The 23447-nt window shown below is 47.8% G+C and overlaps 1 pseudogene; it reads right to left on the minus strand.

The window, feature by feature from the left end:
- Window positions 1–23447, minus strand: part of LOC139279601 (uncharacterized) — a 131363-nt pseudogene that overhangs the window by 34299 nt on the left and 73617 nt on the right.

Raw genomic sequence — 23447 nt, forward strand, 5'->3', positions numbered from 1 at the left:
CCCGACTGCTGAACTCGTGGCCTTTATCAGCCTCTTGCCGACCCCAGACTCACGCCTCAGTGACGCACCTCCCGACTGCTGAACTCGTGGCCTTTATCAGCCTCTCTCCGACCCCGGACTCACGCCTCAGTGACGCACCTCCCGACTGATGAACTCACAGCCTTTATCGGCCTCTCGCCGACCCCGGACTCACGCCTCAGTGACGCACCTCCCGACTGATGAACTCGCGGCCTTTATCAGCCTCCTCGACCCCGGACTCACGCCTCAGCGACGCACCTCCCGACTGATGAACTCACGGCCTTTATCGGCCTCTCGCCGACCCCGGACTCACGCCTCAGCGACGCACCTCCCGACTGATGAACTCGCGGCCTTTATCAGCCTCCTCGACCCCGGACTCACGCCTCAGTGACGCACCTCCCGACTGCTGAACTCACGGCCTTTATCGGCCTCTCGCCGACCCCGGACTCACGCCTCAGCGACGCACCTCCCGACTGCTGAACTCGTGGCCTTTATCAGCCTCTCGCCGACCCCGGACTCACGCCTCAGTGACGCACCTCCCGACTGCTGAACTCGTGGCCTTTATCAGCCTCTCGCCGACCCCAGACTCACGCCTCAGTGACGCACCTCCCGACTGATGAACTCACGGCCTTTATCGGCCTCTCGCCGACCCCGGACTCACGCCTCAGTGACGCACCTCCCGACTGCTGAACTCGTGGCCTTTATCGGCCTCTCGCCGACCCCAGACTCACGCCTCAGTGACGCACCTCCCGACTGCTGAACTCGTGGCCTTTATCAGCCTCTCGCCGACCCCAGACTCACGCCTCAGTGACGCACCTCCCGACTGATGAACTCACGGCCTTTATCGGCCTCTCGCCGACCCCGGACTCACGCCTCAGTGACGCACCTCCCGACTGCTGAACTCGTGGCCTTTATCGGCCTCTCGCCGACCCCAGACTCACGCCTCAGTGACGCACCTCCCGACTGCTGAACTCGTGGCCTTTATCGGCCTCCTCGACCCCGGACTCACGCCTCAGTGACGCACCTCCCGACTGCTGAACTTGCGGCCTTTATCAGCCTCTCGCCGACCCCAGACTCACGCCTCAGCGACGCACCTCCCGACTGCTGAACTTGCGGCCTTTATCAGCCTCTCTCCGACCCCGGACTCACGCCTCAGCGACGCACCTCCCGACGAAGTTCATTCTTTCTTCAGACTTGGAGCTTTCAGGGTTTGGAAGAGAGTCAGGAGTCGGCATGGTCGGGGAATGTGGGGGTGGGTTGAGCAGAGGATCGGCGGGGACATCCTGGGGATCAGGGATCGGGAGGTGGTTGGGGTATCGGCAGGGGGCCAAGGATTGTGAGGAGGATCGGCAAGAGTTGGGGATTAGGAGGTGTGGGGCGATCTGCTGGGGATCAGCAAGAGGATGTGTTAAGGATCGGTATGGGCTAGGTTAGCGATCGGGCACGGGGTTGACCGGGGACTGGTGTCGGCCAGCGATGGGAGAGGGGAGGGGGATGGATTGGAGGCAGAATCAGGTCGGGAATCCCATTTTTTACAATTTAACTTCCCATGTTCTAAACCCACCTGTTTTCTGAGGGGAAAATTCTGGCCAAAGATGTAGAAAAAGAGGGGCAGAGAGAAAGAGGCACACACACAGATTAGAAAGACTTACATTTCTATGGCGCCTTTTGTAACCTCAGCACATTCCAAGGTGCTTTATAGCCAATAAATTGTGCTGTTGTAATGTAGGAAACACAACAGCCAATTTACGCACAGCAAACTCCCACAAACAGCAATGCGATAATGACCAGATAAACTGTTCAGTGAAGATGATTTAGAGATAAATATTGGCCCCAGGACACCGGGGAGAACTCCTCCGCTCTTGTTCGAAATAGTGCCATGGAATCTTTTACAGCCACCTGAGAGAGCAGACGGGGCCTCGGTTCAATGTTTCATCCGATGCACGCCATCTCTGACAATGTAACACTTCTTTAGGACTGTACTGGAGTGGCTGCCTGGATTTTTGTGTTCAAAGTCTCTGGAGTGGTATTTGAACCCACAACCTGCTGACTCAGAGGTGAGAGTATTATAAACTGAGCCACAGCTGACGCCTAAAGAGACTAACCATTAGAGAGACTAAACACAAACGTATCCAGAAAGTCAGAATCATAGAACAATATAGCACAGGAGGAGGCCATTCGGCCCATCATGCCAGTACTGGCTCTTTGAAAGAGCGATCCAATTAGTCCCATTCCCTTGCTCTTCCCCATAGCCCAGCAATTTTTTCCCCTTCGAATAGTTATCTATTTCCCTTTTGAAAGTTACAATTGAATTTGCTTCCATCACCCTTTCAGGCAGTGGATTTCAGGTCAGAGCAACTTGCTGCGTAAAAGATTTCCTCCTCATCTTCCCCTTGGTTCTTTTGCAAATTATCTTAAATCTGTGTCGTCTGGTTACCGCCCCTCCTGCTAGTGGGTACAGTTTTGCCTACTGTACCCAGTGGCCTATCAAAACTCCTCATCCCTCATAATATTGAACATCTCTGTTAAATTTCCCTTTAACTTCTCTGCTCTAAGCAGAACTATCCAGCTTTTCTACCCTCTCCGCATAACTGAAGTCTCTCATCCTTGGAAACATTCCAGTAAATCTCCTCTAGACTCTCTCCAAGGCTTTGATGTCCTTCCTAAAGTGTGGTGCACAAAATTGGAAACAATAGTCCAGCTGAGGCCTAACCAGGGATTTAGAAAGATTTAGCATAACATAAAACAGAGAGGGAAAGACAGAGTTTAGACAGCCACAGACAGAAAGACAAAGCACTGACACTGACACACTGAAAAACAAGATTAGAGAGACAGAGATAGAAAAATGTAGGTATCGAGATTAGAGAGAGAAATAGTCTGATTAGAGAGACAGGTTAGAGCGACGCAGAGACCATTGAGACCGAGGGGTTAGAGAGAAACAGGAGAGATATTGAGAAAGAGATTAGAGAGAGAAATATAGAGAGATAGATTAGAGAGAGAATCTGACATTTGATAAACACAGGCAGACAAAGATGACAGAGGCAGACAGACAGTTAAACATACAGACAAGAACAGACAAAAGCAGGTAGTTTCACATGTTACCTCAAGTAAGAGGTAAGTTCTGTGATCTTGTGCTCCTAGCGGGAGTGCCAGTCAGAGATGAGTCAGAACATGCCTGCACCGATTCCGCAGCTCTCATTCCCTGCTGCGTGGTTAGAGCTGTGATTGTTCGAATTACCTGTGTAGTTTGGTGAATTCTAAACTGACCAAATGCCTTTTTATCTTGCTCAAAAAATCAGAACAGGACAGCAGGTAAGTTCTGAACTCTTCCAGTTCCCTTTGAAACTTCATAGCTCAATTAAATACTCACACTTTCCTCAGAAAACTTTCTTGCCGTTTTTGGGGATATCTTGATAAATCTTCCTTTTTACAGCACCTCGTAATTCGGTTTGCAATCTCCATAAATAATTTGCAGTTTTTTTCTTGCCATTTCAGCCTCAGTTGTATCTCCATAATCATCGTCATCATCCCCCTCCTCCTCCTCACACAGATCAACCAGAACTCTCAGTTCTTCATTCTATTGCTGTAATGAGAGTCATTTCCATCTCAGGCACATTTATGTGTTGACTTTTACTTAATCTTCATGTACACAGTACAGAAACAGCTCTCTTCAAAGTCACAAGTGACATCCTTTGTGATTGTGACAAAGGTAAACTATCCCTCTTGTCCTTCTGAACCTGTCTGCAGCCTTTGACACGGTTGACCACTCCATCCTCCTCCAACGCCTCTCGACCATCGTCCAGCTGGGTGGGACGGCACTCGCCTGGTTCCATTCTTATCCATCTCATCGTAGCCAGAAAATCTCCAGCAATGGCTTCTCATCCCGCTCCTGCATCGTTACCTCTGGTGTCCCCCAAGGATCTATCCTTGGCCCCCTCCTATTTCTCATCTATATGCGGCCCCTTGGCGATATCATCCAAATACAGTCTGTTTCCACACGTACGCTGACGACACCCAGCTCTACCTCTCCGCCACATCTCTCGACCACTGCTTGGTATCTAAATTGTCAGATTGCTTGTCTAACATCCAGTACTGGATGAGCAGAAATTTTCTCCAATTAAATATTGGGAAAACCGAAGCCATTATCTTTGGTCCCCGCCACAAACTGCATTCCCTAGCCACTGACTCCATCCCTCTCCCTCGCATCTGTCTGAGGGTGAACCAAACTGTTCGCAACCTAGGTGTCATATTTGCCACATTTCCACGGCATAACTAAAACTGTCTTTTTCCACCCCGTAACATTGCCCACCTCCGTCCCTGCCTCAGCTCTTCTGCTGCTGAAACCCTCATTTGTGCCTTTGTTACCTCTAGACTTGACTATTCCAACTCACTCCTGGCTGGCCTCCCACATTCTACCCTATGTAAACTTGACGTCATCCAAAACTCGGCAGCCCGTGTCCTAACTCACACCAAGTCACGATCACCCATCACCCCCTGTGCTCGCTGACCTACATTGGCTCCCAGTTAAACAACGCCTCGATTTCAAAATTCTCATCCTTGTTTACAAATGACTCCATGGCCTTGCCCCTCTTTATCTCTGTAATCTTTTTCAGCCTCACAACCCCGCAAGATGTCTGTGCTCCTCAAATTCTGCCCCCTTGAGCATCCCCGATTATAACTGCTCAACCATTGGTGGCCATGCCTTCAGCTGCCTGGGTCCTAAGCTCTGGAACTCCCTCCCTAAACCTCTCCGCCTCTCTATCTCTCTTTCCTCCTTTAAGACATTCCTTAAAACCTATCTCTTTAACCAAGTTTTTGGTCATCTGCCGTAATTTCTTCTTATGTGGCTCGGTGTCAAATTTATCTGTTTTGTCTTATAACACTGCTGTAAAGCGCCTTGGGACGTTTTACTGTATTAAAGGCGCTATATAAATAAAAGTTAGTATTTTTTATTATTTTACAAAAAGTTTCCCAATCAAAATCAAAACCCTTCACGACAGGGCCACAAACATGGTAATCAGCACTAAAACATGCTTTCACAGGCCACTCCGAACATCCAAATATCAAACAGAAATATCAAGCAAATTTTGTCCCAGCCCATCCTATCTCAATCACCCTACTGTTACAGATCAAGGTCAAGAGCTGGTTTCATTTATATTCAGTTAATTAGAATCAAAAGACTGCAAAAAAGGCAAAAAGATTGACGACAACATTCTCTAAGACCAGCTGACATATGATTTTATTTAGAGTCACCCCAACTGGAGACTCAGTTCTCTTGTTATGTCTTGCTAACTTCAATATTGGTGGAAATTTTACCCCCAGGACAGGCAGGAGAGGAGCAAGGGGACTAAAATTTCAAAACTCGGAAGGCTGACCCCAAACCACCTCCAACGCACTGTTTTAACGGAGTCAGTTTAGGGGGGGGGAGGAATAACCTACCCTCCAGAGGCATCTCAGTCATTTAAGTATGTTAATGAGGCTGCATGCCTTAAATTTTAGTAGTTTTACATTTAACGGCTGTGGACTGGATTTCCCAGGGCTCGAGAAACCAAGCCGCTGGAAGGAGGCGAGAAGTGGTGGATCCAGCAGGTAAGTATCTTTCTGCTGCTTGTAGACCAAGAGGAGCCTTCCGCCCGGCACCCCAAGCTAACCTGTTGTGATAGACCTCCCTCCGTCTCCTCAATCTGCTGACCCCTCACCCCACCACGGGGCCCCTGATCCCGCCCGATCCATGATCCATCCCCGACCCTAGACCCACAATCCCTCAACCTGGACACATCTCTCCCTCCGGACCCACGATCTCTCCCTCCGACAACCTCTGGATCCATGATCCCTCAACCCGTACCCCCAATCTCCTCCTGACCTCTCCCTAACCCACCATCTCCCCCACCCAGACCTCTCTCTGACCCACGAACTCCGCCCCCCCCAGACCTCTCCCCAACCCACAATCTCCCCCACCCAGATCTCTCCCAGACCCACGATCTCCCCCCGACCTCTCCCCAACCCACAATCTCTCCCACCCAGATCTCTCCCCGACCCACGAACTCCGCCACCACCCCCCAGACCTCTCGCCGACCCATGAACTCTACCCACCCAACCCACGATCTCCCCCCGACCTCTCCACAGATCCCCGAACTCTCCCCACCACGGATCATCGATCTCCCTTAACTATCTTGACCTCTCTACGAACCCCGATCTCCCACTTGACTCCCGATTCCCACCCCCACCCCCAACCACCGATCATGACTCCCCTATGACCCCCGACATCTCCTTGGCTCACGATGTCCCCGACCCCCGATTACTCCCCTGACCCATAATGTCTCCCAACCCAATCCCTAACCTCTCCCTGATCCACAATCTTACCCCCGACCTCTCCCCCGACCCATGCTGTTTACCCAAACCACAAACCCTGAACCCCGACCCACGACTTCTCCTGTGTCCCATGAACCCTCCCCTCCAATCCCGAACTCTCCCCCAATTCACGATCTCTACACCAACCCTCGAGCCCCCGACCCCGATCTACGACCTCTATGCGACCCATGGTCTCTCCCCAACCCATGATCTCTCCCCAACCCATGAGCTCTTCCCCCAACCCCTGACTCATGATCTCTTCCCCGACCTCTCCCCAACCTACCCCCAACCCACGATCTCCCCCCCGACCCACAATCCTCCCCTCGACTATCGATGTCCCCCCAAGTGAATGGTGTATGGGAGGGGAATCACTTGACAGTGACTGGAGACAATTATACCGAAAAGGAACAGAAGTTGAACAGAGAGCAGAAGGAGGAGGCCCTGTGCAGGCTCCAACGGTCAGTACCTTCTCTGTGAGGAATTCAACCTCTACTTTAAACTTGCGTCCTCCGTCAGATTGCACTTTTATCACAGCTGATGTGCAGGCTCCTGACGATGACGTGGGCAGCAAACCCTTCTCCTCTAAAACTGCGTTCACTAGCGATCTTTTCCCAATGCCTGTTTGTCCAAACACTCCAATGTAAATGATCTCCAAAAGACATTTGTCCTTTAATTGCAGGGTCTTTTTTCTAGGACAAAAAAATTATCACCTTTAGCATTATGCAGAAATAACAAAGGAGCAGTGGTTGATGGATTTGCTGGCATCTATACAAAGCAGGTATTTAACACAACCCAGATGTACTTGATACATCCCAACTATGCTCTGAATAAGGCACTCATGTTTGTGTAGACATTCTGTCTAGTATGACTGTCTTAAAAAATACTTTTAGTTGAGAAACCAAGGCCTAAACACGAGAAAGCTGAAAAAGCTGAACGGGGGTCCACCTAATCAGGAAGTCGTGGTTAGTTGTCACTAAGATTGGGTTTAAGGAAGACTTTAGAAGGAAGGGACATCAGACACAGGTGAGTAGTTCCACATTTTTGAGCTGAGTGGAGAATTAACAGAATTCATCACAGTGAAGATTTGGGGAGGAGGAGCAAGATCTCAGCAATAAGCAGAAAATTCAGAGGAGCAACAATAAGTGGAGAAGAAATGCAGAGAGACACTGAGAGGACAACATGAGGCTGCATACAGAGAAGAAGCTTTTTGTATCCTGTCCAGGAGTTTGCTCGAGGTGCTGGGAGAGCTGTCCCATGATGGGAGAAGGATGGAGGTAGTGGATGGATTTGTGTTTTGTAGAGTTGTTCAATGGAGAATAGCTGTTTGGAATGAAAAGAAATTGAGCTTCTTGGAGGAAGGTTCAGCAATGAAAGAGATAGATCTGGGAGCTCTGTTTGATGTTAATGGAAATAAAAATGGGGGAGATGCAAAATGGGCTGCTGACTCATTATCACCCGATTTACATTATATACAGTCAAGATCTACCCCAGTAAGGCCAAGAACGTCAAGTGATGAAGAACTGGAGGTGGGGGGAAGCCATCCCAGGTAGGAGGTACTTGCTGGCTACTTGTCATCAGCAAGGCTGGATTCTCACTGTGACAGAAGCTCTGTGCTTCAGCTGGTAATGTTGCAGGGAGGGTTCCGATCTAACAGCTAATCAATGTTTGCGGGAAAAAGCTGACAACTGAAGAATGCCCTGATAAAAAGGTATGACGGTAGATGAGCAATGGCTAGCATTTAAAGAATGAATACATAATTAACAAATATACATTCCTTTAAGGCACAAAAACCCCACAGGAAAAATGGTCCAACCGTGGCTAACAAGGGAAGTTAAAGGGAGTATTAGATCAAATGAAGAGGCTTATAATGTTGCCAAAAAGAGCAGTAAGCCTGAGGATAGGGAGGATTTTAGAATTCAGTAAAGGAGGACCAAGAAATTGATAAAGAAAGGGAAAATAGAATGAGAGTGAACTAGCGAGAGACATAAAAACAGGCTGTAAAAGCCTCTATAGGTATGTAAAAAAGAAAAGATTAGCAAAAGTAAATGCGGGTCCCTTACAGGCTGAGACAGGAGAAAGCATTAGGAGGAAAAAGGAAATGGCAGAGAAATTAAACAAATACTTTGCGTCTGTCTTCACACAAGAAGACGCAAAAAACCTCTTGGAAATAGTGGAGAACCAGGGGTCCAGTGAGAATGAGGAACGGAAAGAAATTAGTATTAGTAAAAAAAAGCACTGGAGAAATTAATGGGACTGAAAGCCAATAAATCCCCTGGACCTGATGGCCTATATCCTAGAGTTTTGAAAGAGATGGCTACAGAGATAGTAGATGCATTGGCTGTCATCTTCCAAAAATTCCATAGATTCTGCAAAGGTTTCCATGGATTGGAAGGTAGCTAATGTAACCCCGCTTTTTAAGAAAGGAGGGAGAGAGGAAACGGGAAACTACAGACCAGTTAGCCTGACATCAGTAGTAGGGAAAATGCTACAATCTATTATTAAGGATATGGTAACAGGGCACTTAGACAATAATAATAGGATTGGGCAGAGTCAACATGGATTTATGAAATGTAAATCATGTTTGACAAATCTGTTAGAGATTTTTGAGGTTGTAACTAGCAGAATAGATAAGGGGGGAACCAGTGGATGTGGTGTATTTGGATTTTCAGAAGGCATTCGATAAGATGGCACACAAGAGGTTAGTAAACAAAATTAGGGCTCATGTGATTGGGGGTACTATACTAGCATGGATTGAGGATTGGTTAACGGACAGAAAACTGAGAGTAGGAATAAACAGGTCATTTGTGGGTTGGCAAACTGTAACTAGTGGGGTACCGCAGCTATTCACAATCTATATCAATGATTTGGATGAGGGGACCAAATGTAATGTATCCAAGTTTGCTGATCATACAAAACTAGGTGGGAATGTAAGTTGTGAGGAGGATGCAAAGAGACTTCAAGGGGATATAGACAGGCTCAGTGAGTGGACAAGAACATGATAAATGGAATATAATGTGGAGAAATGTGAAGTTATCCACTTTGGTAGGAAAAATAGAAAAGCAGAGTATTTTTTAAATGGTGAGAGATTGGGAAATGTTGGTGTTCAGAGGGACCTGGGCGTCCTTGTACACCAATCACTGAAAGTTAACATGCAGGTACAGCAAGCAATTAAGAAAGCAAATGGTATGCTGGCCTTTATTTCAAGAGGATTTGAGTATAAGAGTAAAGACGTCTTACTGCAATTATATAGAGCCCTGGTGAGACTGCACCTGGAGTATTGTGTACAGGTTTGGTCTCCTTACCCAAGGAAGGATATAACATCAGGAGGTGGGGCATTATCTCCGAGGCAGCAGGGGAATCTAGCATGGGGCCCGAGAGACGGGAGTTGAAGATATGGTGACCGGTGGCTGAGGTGGACAGAAGGCGACTGGCCCACCGGGTGAGGGCCTTTTACTGACAGCAGCACGGCCCCTAAACCAGTGGGGAGGAGGCAGGCCCAACCCCCAGTGATTGGGTGACTGATGGATGTTACCTGTTAACCAATTATTAACTACCACTTAATTAATTAATGCAAAACTGATGTGTTTACTAATTAGCATTTTAATTATCTCAAATGTATTATTTAACACTGTTTATACTAACTGATAATTAGTAAATTGGTTAACAGATTTATTCACTAACTTCACACTCTCTGCTCTTTAGGCAATTGATGAGCAATTTAATTGTGCTCTATACTGTACTAATTACACAGCTATTAGTTTAAAAGCTGCCGAGCAGCCTGCGTGGGATCTCCAGGCCACTGCGTGACCACACAGCCACGCAGCTTAATGGGAACATTGGTGTGCAGCCCTCAATAGCTCACCAAAACTTGCTAAGTGGCCCTCCAACCAAAGAATTGCCCACGACTGCCCTATAGGATTATTGTACCACTCTGTAACCCCTGCGCATGAACACATTCTCTCCACCTCCCACAGAACCTCCCTTTTCCCACTTTTGGGGCCAAGGAAGGTATCTGTGTTCCTGGGTAAAAGGTAAATAGGACAATGGGGAAAGACTTAAACTAGTTAACGGGACTTGGAGGGGAGAATCCACTCTGTGAGTCAAAAAGTATCAAAAAGGACCATCAAGATAGATGGGCAGGGTGGGATCAGTTCTGGAAATCGGAATCTGTGCACAAATACACGTAATACAAGAAACAAAACAAATGAGTTAGAAGCACAAACTCAACTTAAAAGGAATGGGCGTAAAAATTCAGGTCTGCCCGAAATGGGTCACACCTACCGCTGTTGAAGTTTTTTCCCTGTCGCGGTGGATAAGGTGGCCTCTTGAGCGAAATTCCGCTCTTTGGCTTTTTTTTCCCGGCAGACCGAAAGTCGATCGTAATGGGGGCGGAAGTGCGGCGATGAGCACACTAGAGGGGCAGAAGTACGGCGATGAGCACACTAGAGGGGCAGAAGTATGGCGATGAGCACACTAGAGGGGCAGAAGTACAGCGATGAGCACACTGGAGGGGCAGAAGTACAGCGATGAGCACACTGGAGGGGCAGAAGTATGGCGATGAGCACACTAGAGGGGCAGAAGTACAGCGATGAGCACACTAGAGGGGCAGAAGTACGGCGATGAGCACACTAGAGGGGCAGAAGTACAGCGATGAGCACACTGGAGGGGCAGAAGTATGGCGATGAGCACACTGGAGGGGCAGAAGTACAGCGATGAGCACACTGGAGGGGCAGAAGTATGGCGATGAGCACACTGGAGGGGCAGAAGTACAGCGATGAGCACACTGGAGGGGCAGAAGTATGGCGATGAGCACACTGGAGGGGCAGAAGTATGGCGATGAGCACACTGGAGGGGCAGAAGTACAGCGATGAGCACACTGGAGGGGCAGAAGTATGGCGATGAGCACACTGGAGGGGCAGAAGTATGGCGATGAGCACACTGGAGGGGCAGAAGTACAGCGATGAGCACACTGGAGGGGCAGAAGTACAGTGATGAGCACACTGGAGGGGCAGAAGTACGGCGATGAGCACACTGGAGGGGCAGAAGTACAGCGATGAGCACACTAGCGGGGCGGAGGTGCGGCGATGAGCACACTAGAGGGGTGGAAATGGAGGTGGGACAGAGTCTCTGCCGCTGTCAGTCATCTGCATAGCGCTGATGATGTCATGACGTGTGTCCGCCACCACGTCTCTGCACTTCACTTAAAGTGGAGGGCCGCTGCAAGCTCTGCCATTATTCTAGTTAGGTCCACTGGGCCACCAGGGAGGGTTTCGGCCGGGCCAGCGGTCTGGTACCTGTTGGCGGCCTGGCCAAACCCAGGGGCATAATTGTCGGCCCGACCTGGCAATCGGCCGACAAAAAAAATAAAATGGCGGCCGCGGCAATGTGCCCTCCCCTTGAATAACCGGCGCACAGCCATGTCACACACACTTCAAACACAGTGCACCCACAGGAAAAACTGTCAGGGCCAAAGATTTTTTCAGGTGAATTTCGCTGGATGTGTGGGAGATCGGCGATGCGTGCTTTGATGATGCACTTAGGATCAGTCGGCAGCAGCGGGGCGCCAGAAAAACTACCGAGGAGAATTTCGCGAGCAGCGCCATTCCACCTCAAATCACCGGCCATTCAACTCCGCTGCGTGGTGCTGCTTTCCGACACTAAGAGGCATTTTCGGGAGGCCGGATTTCGGCCCCATGATGTAGTGGCCATGCAGAGACCTGGCTACAAGCTGGGCATGACTGGGAGCTGAATATTCCAGGCTACAGGATGTACAGACAGGACTGGGAAATTGGAGCAATATTGATAAAAGACACAATTCTAGCAGTAGAAAGAAAGGATTTCAGCAAGGGTGATCAGACAGTGCAAACACTCTGGGTGGAACCAAGGAACAGCAAAGGATGCAAGACTCTGGAGAAAGTTGCCTACAGGCCTCCTGATAGCACGAATGTGGTGGAGCAAGTTATAAATACGGTGATCTGGGAAATATGTAGGAGAAACAACGTGATTATAATGGGAGATTCTCATTTTCACACAGACTGGGAGATGCAGAACAGCTGCAGTATTAAAGGCAATGAATTTCTCGAATGTTTTCAGGACAGTTTTCTCGAACGATGGCCCATATTTTGCAGCCCCTATGGGTGAGTACGCGTTCGTAACGGCATGTGAAGTGCATGTGCAAAAACCCGCAACTTCCGATCTGTCAAGAATCTTCTTACCAGATCATCCGCGTCCCTGGGAAAGGGACATCCGCGGGCAGTGAGTTGGGCTATTTGCCCAACCTCTGCCCAGCGAATGCCCGTGAAATTCTTACATTTGGTGAAAGCAGGAGCAAGGCTCGCTTTTACCAGCAAAAGAGTTGAAATGAATATAAAAATTATTTTTTTCAATTATTTAAACATTAAAACACCTGTAAAATAAGTTAAGTTTATTTTTGCCCCTTTAAAACATTTAAATGTATTTTTCAAAAAATTTAATTTTTGTTTTAAATGTTTAATTAAATTGTGTTTTAATTCATTTTAAATGTTATTTAAAAAAAAAATTGTTATGTTAATGTGTTTTTATGGGGATACGGTATGTACGAATCTCTCGTGGTCTTTCTATTCCAATCGTATCAATTAATCATAAAGCCATCTCTGACCATTTCCTTGTATCGCTCTCGATCCACATCCCCCTTCCCCAATCCAAACCGACTTCCTTCTGCATCCGCCCCTGGAAAAAACTCTCTCCAAACTCTATTACAACTGCATTTATTAGCTCAAAACTGTCCAACCTTTGGCCCTCTTTTAACAATGACATTTCTTCAGCCACTGATCTGCTCAACCAGACTCTGACTACCACCTTTGATAACCTAGTCCCTGTTAAAATGATTACTCCCTCCCACCCTTACCGTTCCCCCCAAATCTGGCTCGAACACATAAAACACTTTTGGTTCTTACTCTTATCTACAAAAACTGCTCACTATTCCAGGATCATTCTAGATTGCAAAAATAAACCCAGGCTACTATTCTCTACTGCTAACCGACTCCTTAAACCCCTCTGCCCTGTCTCTACCACACTCACCTCCAGCAACAAGTGTGAGGATCTCATGGACTTCTTTGTCTCAAAGATTGAAACCATCCGATCAGCTGCCTCTGAGAGTTCCCTTCCTTCCCCTAGCCCACAGGGCCAAACTTCATCTGACACTCCCACCCACCGTAGCCCTAAACTCGCATCTTTCATTAGTTTCTCTTTGATCGCCCCTCTTGATCTCTCCAGGCTCATCTTGTCCCATGAGGCTCTATTCCCACTAAACTGCTGACCACCCAACTTCCTTTTTTGGCTCCCATGTTAGCCGACATTGTTAATGGTTCTCTCTCCTTAGGTACTGTCCTCCTCTCCCTCAAATCTGCCGTCATCACCCCTCTCCTCAAAAAACCAACCCTTGGCCTGCTAGCTATCGCCCCATCTCCAACCTCCCTTTCTTCCAAAGTACTTGAGCGTGTTGTCGCCTCCAAAATCCATGATCATCTTTCCAGGAATTCAATGTTTGCCCCTGCCACAGTACCGAAACTGTTCTCATCAAAGTCACAAGTGACATCCTTTGTGACTGTGACAAAGGTAAATTATCCCTCCTCATCCTCCTGGACCTGCCTGACCTTTGACACAGTTGACCACTCCATCCTCCTCCAACGCCTCTCCACCATCGTCCAGCTGGGTGGGACTGCACTCGCCTGGTTCCATTCTTATCTATCTAATCGTAGCCAGAAAATCTCCTGCAATGGCTTCTCTTCCCGCCCCCGCATCATTACCTCTGGTGTCCCCCAAGGATCTAACCTTGATCCCCTCTTATTTCTCATCTATATGCTGCCCCTTGACGATATCATCCGAAAACACAAAGTCAGTTTCCACATGTCCGCTGATGACACCCAGCTCTACCTCACCATCGCTTCTCTTGACCGCTCCATGGTCTCTAAATTGTCAGATTGTTTGTCCGACATCCAGTACTGGAAGAGCAGAAATTTTCTCCAATTAAATCTTGGGAAGACCAAAGACATTGGGGTCGAAATTCCAATGTCCCGGGCCCGTACGGTGTTTCTACAAACCCGGGAAGGCATCGGAAAAGCTGGTTTTCAGCGCACAATCCGCATGCGCTGAAAACCGGCTTTTCCGATCTGTCAAGCTGGAGCTCGCCAGATCATCCGCAGATCGGGAGCGAAGACATTTGTCCGGGCAAGATTAGGCTATTTACACATATCTTGCCCAGCAAATGTCCTCAAAAATCTTGCGCCTGAAAAAGCAGCACATAGCCTACAGTTACAGGCACAAGAGTTTTAAAACACACAAAAACATATCAAAATAAAGTTATGAAAACATATTGTTAAAAACCCTCGTCACTACAGTAAGTTTATTTTAAGCATAATTAAAAAAACTTTTTTAAAAATTGGGTAAATATTTTTTTACATAAGACATTAATAACTAATTTAAATTAATCTTAAATATGTAGTATATATTTTCTATTTCTTTAGTGTTTTGGGTGTTTTGGAGGGTTTCTCATTCATAATAATGGGAAGTCCAACTTACGGAGTTTCCATTATTATGAATGAGAAAATACTGTACCTTGATTGGCTGGCCAGCGCCATGTGACTGCAGCTCCAGCTTACGGACGTCCCTACGAGCACGCGCTGCGACACGCAGGGAGAGGCGGCCTGGGATCGGGAACTCGAGTGGGTGCAGCAGCTTCAGGTAGGTACGTATTTTTTTTCTAAAATCTAGTCAAACGCCCGTGGGAAGGAGAAAGCGAAATATCTGCGCCATTATCTTTGGTCCCCGCCACAAACTGCGTTCTCTAACCACTGACTCCATTCCTCTCCCTAGCATCAATCTGAGGGTGAACAAGACTGTTCGCAACCAAGGTGTCATATTTGACCCCGAACTATGTCTCCAGCCACATATCTGCAGCATAACAAAAAATGCCTTTTTCCACCTCCGTAACATCGCCCGCCTCCATCCCTGCCTCAGTTCTTCTGCTGCTGAAACCCTCATTTATGCCTTTGTTACCTCTAGACTTGACTCACTCCTGGTCGGCCTTCCACATTCCACACTGCGTAAACTTGAAGGCATACAAAACTCAGCAGCTCGTGTACTAACCCGCACCAAGTCAAGATCACCCTTCACCCCCTGTGCTCGCTGACCTACATTGGCTCCCAGTTAAACAACGCCTTGATTTCAAAATTATAATTTTTGTGTACAAATCACTCCATGGCCTTGCCCCTCCCTATCTCTGTAATCTTTTTCAGTCTCACAAACCCACATGATGTCTGCGCTCCTCAAATTCTGGCCTCTTGAACATCTCTCATTATAACTGCTCAACCATCGGTGGCCGTGCCTTCAGCTGCCTGGGCCCTAAGCTCTGGAACTGCCTCCCTAAATCTGGCCGCCTCTCTACCTCTCTTTCCTCCTTTAAGATGCTGCTTAAAACCTCCCTCTTTAAACAAGCTTTTGGTCATCTGCTTCTGTGGCTTGGTGTCAAATTTATCTGTTTGTCTTGTAACACTGTTGTGAAGCGCCTTGGGACATTTTACTACATTAAAGGCGCTATATAAATAAAAGTTATTAATATTATTGTTATTATAAGCATGAATGGGGATCCCCTACTTCCATTTGTTGGGCCAGCCCATGTGGTTCCAGGGGCGCTTGCAAACCGCCTGCGTCCCTGGGATACGTGGGGCTCTGCACATGTCTATACATAGAGGCCCAAGAGTCTCTGATGTCCAGGACTGTCAGGTAGGTTCATAGATTTATTGCCGTTTGGAGACATCCGCCCGCGGGAAGCCTCTGGCCGCAAATTCAGGCCAATGTGTTTTATAACCAATAAGGTAACAGGCTACACTAGATTTAGTGATGAGTAATGAATTAGAATTTGTTAACAATCTAACCGTAGGGAAATTCTTGCAAATACTGACCACAATATGATTGAATTTGATACTGGTTTGAGAGGGAGAAGAGAGTCACAGACCAAGGTTTAAATTTAAAGAATGCAAATGTCGAAGGGATGAGAAATAAGTTGACCCCAATAATCTGTACATTCTCTAAAGAGGCAAAGATTCCACTTGTGTGGTTAAGTAACCATGGTCAACAAATGAGGTAAGAGACAGTATCAAGCTAAAAGAATGGAACACTTATGAAAGGGTAATTGGAAATCCAGTGGACTGGGAGAGCTATAAAACGAACAAAGAAAGTAATAAGATGTGTAAAACTTGCATGGGATGTAAATACATTAAAACAAAGAAATCCAATTGCACTGGACAATAGGTACTGCCCACGCCCAGACAAGATCAATGCAGGCAGCACGCAATATTCATGATAGTTACATGCCGATCAGGGTGCGGGGGGTGATATCAGGCGATATTGGACATCCATGATGCTACTTAAAGGCAGCCAGTACCTCTAAAAGGGGAGGTGCACTCTGGCTGCAGACACTCAGGAACAACTGAAGGAGGGAGCGGACAGGCACTAAAGAGAACCTAACTGGATCACCCAAGTGGAACTTGATCGAATAAAAACAAAAATATTTTAAAAATTGAGTTGAACACATGAGTTCTGAATAGTGTGTATTTTTCTGTGGACACCTCTTTTGTAACATACATACTTCAGAGAGTGAAACAGTTTCTCTTCATCGGAGCCAATGGAGCTGACCTGCTCCAATTTCTTGTACGCTTGTTCTGCAACTTTCTTTGTTTCTGCTTCCCATTTGCCACCTGATAAAGTAATGAATTTGACAACATAAATGAATGCAACTGACAGTGAGGAGCAGACTTCTAATAGAAGGCAGAAAATCTCTCGGTGCAGTCATCATCAAGACAGGAATCTTCCTTTAAGAACCATTTTCTTTTCACTGGTCGATCTCTTATGGTGTTGCTCATGGTGTGTAGGGTGGGGGAAGGGCTGGAAAAATGTGGAAACAAGATGGGTTTGCAAGGCAAGGATTGAAATTTTGACAAGGCAAAGGATTTAAAGTGGTGGCTGACTGTTTTTCAAACATCGAGCTATCTTATATCCGTACACACTTCCTGTCAACTTATCCCATCATAAATTTCAATGTCCACATGTATAAAGAAACTGCGCATGTAAACTGGTCACGCTGTAATCAGAAACCCTGCTGGAAACGAGTGTATGGACACTGGATGAGAACGTGATCGAGTTCAGCTGTAGTGTCTGTCATGGTCAGATAAGGTTAGTGACACTCACTGTCTACCATTACTTGGATAAGCTGTCAGAACACTGCTAAGTGGTAATAACTTTTATTTATATCGTGCCTTTAACATAGTAAAGAGGTAGGTTTTAAGGAGCGTCTTAAAGGAGGAAAGAGCGGTAGAGAGGTTTAGGGAGGAAATTCCAGAGCTTAGGGCCCGGGCAGCTGAAGGCACGGCCACTGATGGTTGAGCAGTTATAATGAGGGATATTCAAGAGAGCAGAATTTGAGGAGCGCAAACATCTTGTGGGATTGTGAGACTGAAAAAGATTACAGAGATAGGGAGGGGCAAGACCATGGAGTGATTTGTAAACAAGGATGAGAATTTTGAAATCGAGGCATCGCTTAACTGGGAGCCAATGTATGTCAGAAAGCACAGGGGTGATGGGTGATCTTGACTTGGTTCGATTTTTGGATGACCTCAAGTGGAATGTGGGAGGCCGGCCAGGAGCGACTTGGAGCAGTCAAGTCTAGAGGTAACAAAGGCATGAATGAGGTGATACTGAAGTGCCGTAACCTACAGGGCTACAGACCAAGAGCTGGAAAGTGGGATTCGGTTGGATAGCTCTTTCGACCGGCACAGACACAATGGACAAAATGGCCTCCTTCTGTGCTGTAAATTTCTGATTCTAACACTCTAATATCTGCAAAACTAACCCAACACAAGTGTCCACCTTAAAGTGTTAAATTGAAAAACGTTTGTCTTTTGAAAACACAGTTTCTTCCTTACCATACTAAAGGGAGCTATGCAAATCTAGTGTTATAGAAACAAATGCATTAGAACAGCCAAATTTTATAGTGGAGTGATACCAATAGAAATTGTAAGATTAAAAGTGATTTTTTTTGCTATTGAAGGAGCAGAGAGATAAAATGGCATTTTTATAGAAAAATGTTGTGTAGTGATTGCGTGAATAGTGACTGGGTGACATCATCAAGGCCCAGGTCACCGGTTAGAGCATGGGCTGGAACATCAGCGGGGCCCTGGTACAGCAGAGGAGTGGGAAGGTCATGGCGAAGGTGCGACAAATGAGGGTTCGGGGCCCAGAAGAGCCGAGGGCCCAGGGGCAGCACGGGCCAGCCTACACTGTGATATGTGTGCACACTAGGTCCGTGCAGCAGAGCAGGTCTCCAGTCGTCCTGGTTAATCCTTGCTGTCATGTATTCAACTATCATTGTAACCCATGTATAAGCTGACCTAAGTTGAACATCTTGAGAACATTGACCACAAGGGGGTGAACTTGTGGAAGACACTCCTAACCTGGACTTTCAGGTATAAAAGGGGAAGCTCCACCCACCTTCAACACTTGAGGTCTTGGTAATAAAGGTAACTGGTCACAGAGTGACCTTCTCTCAAGTATGGGCCTCGTGTGCATTTATACTGTATAGTAAGAACATATTATTGGCGACGAGAAACTGGGATTTAAACCACGCAAGCATAGCCACTAGCAGCACAGAAGAGATGTACTGTGTTGGTGATGATTGGGACGACTTTATTGAGAGACTACAGCAAAGTTTTGTCACTAAGGAATGGTTGGGACAGGATTTAGCCGACAAACGCAGGGCTCACCTCCTGACGGTTTGTGGATCCAGAACGTACTCCCTGATGAAGGACCTTCTAGCACTAGAGAAGCCGGCGGACAAGACTTTCGAAGAGCTCAGTAAGTTGATCGGGGAACACATTAAACCGGCGAGCAGCATGCACATGGCGAGACACCGGTTTTACACGTACCGGCGGCGAGAAGGTCAAAGCGTTCCAGACTTCGTGGCAGACCTCCGGCGACTGGCGAGCCTATATAAGTTCCCAGATGCATGCAGAGCGGAGATGCTGCGAGACTTTTTTATTGAGGGCATCGGGCATGCTGGGGTTTTCAGGAAACTGATTGAGACCAAAGACTTGACCTTGGAAGCGGCGGCTCTGATAGCCCAGACATTTATCTCAGGGGAGGAAGAGACCAGAATGATGTATGACAAAAATCTTGGCTCAAATGCGGCAAACAACCAGGGAGTCAATATTGTCAATGCGGCACACAGTTCTCTAGGCAGACAAGGGCAATCGGACATGTCCCAACATGTAGTCGAACCCAAAGGGGGAATTCAACAGAGACAATGGCTAGCTGAACGGCGATTCATGCCATCGCAATGAGGTCATCAACACATGTTAATGGTGCGCTTAAGGGCAGTTACAGAGACAGTCAGAGATGATCGAATGGTAACGGAACTTTTGTTTCCAACAATGGGGCCTCCAGCTCATGCTGGAAGTGTGGAGGCAAACACCCAGCCAGAGCTTGCAGGTATCAGCAATATACCTGCAGAAACTGCAACGTCAGTGGGCACTTGTCGCGTCTGTGCAGGAAGCCTGCAGCCAGGTTGATGTAGGAGGAGGACGGGCCCGATGTAAGCCCTACGAGGCCAAATGAATACTGGGGGAAATCGCTGGAAGCTGAAGTTCAGCGAGTTCATGTGGAGCACATATACAGTTCATATACCAGGACGCCACCGATAATGATGAAAGTGCTCCTCAATGGCAACCCAGTATTAATGGAGCTAGACACGGGGGCCAGTTTGAGTATCAAACAGTTCGAAAGGTTGTGAGTGTCCAAGGCCAGGAGGCCAAAATTATTGCCGATTGACGCACAGCTACAGACATATACAAAGGAGATTATTCCGGTGCTAGGCAGCGCCACGGTAGCCGTGACCCACAAAGATTCGGAGAACAGGTTGCCACTCTGGATTGTCCCAAGGGATTGTCCCACACTACTGGGGAGGAGTTGGCTTGCTGTCATGAACTGGAAATGGGGCGATGTCAATGCAATTTCTTTTGTGGAGCGAGTATCATGCTCACAGGTCCTGGACAAATTTGACTCATTATTTCAACCCGGCATCGGCACTTTCATGGGGACCAAGGTAGTGATTCACATAAACGCGGACGCCAGGCCAGTACGCCACATGGTTAGAGTGGTGCCATACGTGATGCGGGAAAAGATAGAATGCGAATTGGACCGCCTACTGAGGGAAGGCATCATCTCGCCAGTCGAATTCAGTGACTGGGCGAGCCCAATCATGCCGGTGCTCAAGGCGGATGGGTCGGTCAGGATATGTGGTGATTACAAGGCCACCATCAATTGGGTGTCACTCCAAGACCAGTACCCACTGCCGAGAGCGGAGGACCTCTTTGCAACGCTATCCGGTGGCAAACTTTTTTCAAAATTGGACCTGATCTCAGATTACATGACCCAGGAGCTGGCGAGTGAGTCGAAGAAGCTGACCACCATCACAACACACAAGGGGTTGTTTGAGTACAACAGATGTCCGTTCGGGATTCGTTCGGCCGCCGCGATCTTTCAGCAAAATATGGAAAGCATCCTCAAGTCGATTCCGAGGCCGGTAGTTTTTCAAGACGACATCCTCATCACAGGTTACGATACTGAAGAACACCTCCACAACCTGGAGGAGGTGCTATGCAGACTGGACCGGGTAGGGCTGCAACTGAAAAAGAGGAAGTACATCTTCTTAGCTCCAGAGGTAGAATTCCTGGGGATGAGGGTAGCAGCAGACTGGATCAGACCTACTGCGTCCAAAACGGAAGCGATCCAGAGAGCACCCAGACCCCATAACACGACGGAGCTGCGTTCGTTCCTGCGGCTCCTGAACTATTTTGGTAACTTTCTTCCCAAATTGAGCACGCTGTTAGAGTCATTACATGTGCTCCTATGCAAGGTTGTGATTGGGTCTGGGGGGACAACCAGGAAAGGGTTTTTGATAGAGCACGCAACTTGTTATGTTCCAACAAACTGTTAACGTTATATGACCCGTGTAAGAAACTTGTTTTAACGTGCGATGCATCATCCTATGGGGTCGGGTGTGTGTTGCAGCATGTAAATGCCAATGGTCAGTTACAGCCGGTAGCTTATGCCTCCAGAAGTCTGTCCCAGGCAGAAAGGGGCTACGGGATGGTAGAAAAGGAAGCGGTAGCATGTGTAAATGCAGTAAAAAAATGCACCAGTACCTGTTTGGCAGGAAATTTGAGCTGGAGACAGATCACAAACCCCTAATGTCCCTTTTGGCCGGCAACAAGGCCATAAATACGAATGCATCGGCTCGCATACAGAGGTGGGCATTTACGTTAGCCGCCTATGACTACACAATTCGGCACAGACCGGGCACTGAAAACTGCGCCAATGCACTCAGCAGGCTCCCACTAGCCACCACTCAGGGGGCAACTGAGCATGCTGCTGAGATGGTCATGGCTTTCGAAAGCGAAGGCTCACCCGTGACAGCCCGTTAGATTAAAGTCTGGACAAATAAAGACCCGCTACTGTCTTTAGTTAAGAAATGTGTCCTGAATGGGGACTGGGCAGCCACGTACGGGGCATGCCCTGAGGAATTTAAACCGTTTCATTGGCACAAGGATGAACTCTCGATTCAGGCCGATTGCCTACTGTGGGGAAACCGAGTAGTCATGCCTCAGAGAACTTCACAATGAGCACCTGAGCATTGTCATGATGAAGGCAATTGTCAGGTCACACGTTTGGTGGCCAGGGATAGATGCAGATCTGGAACTTCGTGTTCGCAGGTGCAACACGCGTGCTCAGCTGGGCAACGCACCCAGGGAAGCCCCCCTTAGCCCCTGGTCCTGGCCCGCCAAGCCATGGTCACGCATCCATGTGGACTACGCAGGTCCTTTCATGGGAAAAATGTTTTTGGTTGCAGTAGACGCCTACTCCAAATGGATTGAGTGTGACATTTTAAATTCAAGCACATCCTCTGCCATGGTAGAAAGTCTACGGGCAATGTTCGCCGCCCATGGTCTACCAGATGTCTTGATCAGCGACAATGGCCCGGCCTTCACAAGCATTGAAATCCAGGACTTCATGGCAGGCAATGGAATCAACCATGTCAGAATGGCACCGTTCAAGCCGGCCTCAAATGGCCAGGCGGAATGAGCAGTGCAGATAATCAAACAGGGGATGCTCAGAATCCAAGGGGGTTCCCTACAAAGACGCTTATCACGCCTCCTGTTGGCCAATAGATCCCGACCACACTCGCTCACAGGGGTTCCACCCGCAGAGCTGCTAATGAAAAGGACGCTCAAAACCAGCTTATCCCTTATACACCCTACTATGAAAAAATTGTTGAGAGCAGGCGTCAGTCACAATGTGACTACCATGACAGGAATGCGAGGGCGCGATGTATTGATGTCAATGACCTTGTTTTTGTCCTTAATTACGCTGCAGGGCCCAAATGGCTTGCAGACAGTGTGATTGCCAAAGAGGGGAATAGGGTTTTGGTAGTTAAACTTACCAATGGACAAATCTGCCGCAAACACGTGGATCAAACTAAAAGGAGGTTCAGCAATCCTATCGAAGAAGCAGAGGAAGAACACAACATAGAGTTTACTCCACCACAGGTACCGAACACAGGAACCAAAGGGAGGAGAGCCCAGTCACTGTGAGCAGTCCGGACAGGCCTGAGGCACCGCAAACAGCAGACACTCAGGCCAGTGCCCAACAACCGGAGCCCCAACTCAGGCGCTCTACAAGGGAGCGTAAACCACCAGAGAGACTTAACCTGTGATCCCAATAAGACTTTGGCGGGGAGGTGATGTCATGTATTCAACTATCATTGTAACCCATGTATAAGCTGACCTAAGTTGTACACCTTGAAAATATTGACCACAAGGGGGTGAATTTGTGGGAGACACTCCTCACCTGGACTTTCAGGTATAAAAGGGGAAGTTCCACCCACCTTCATCACTTGAGGCCTTGGTAATAAAGGTAACTGGTCACAGAGTGACCTTCTCTCAAGTATGGGCCTCGTGTGCATCTATACTGTATAGTAAGGGCATATT

The sequence above is a fragment of the Pristiophorus japonicus genome, chromosome 14 (genome assembly GCF_044704955.1).
Source record: "Pristiophorus japonicus isolate sPriJap1 chromosome 14, sPriJap1.hap1, whole genome shotgun sequence".
Classification (NCBI taxonomy): Eukaryota; Metazoa; Chordata; class Chondrichthyes; family Pristiophoridae; genus Pristiophorus; species Pristiophorus japonicus.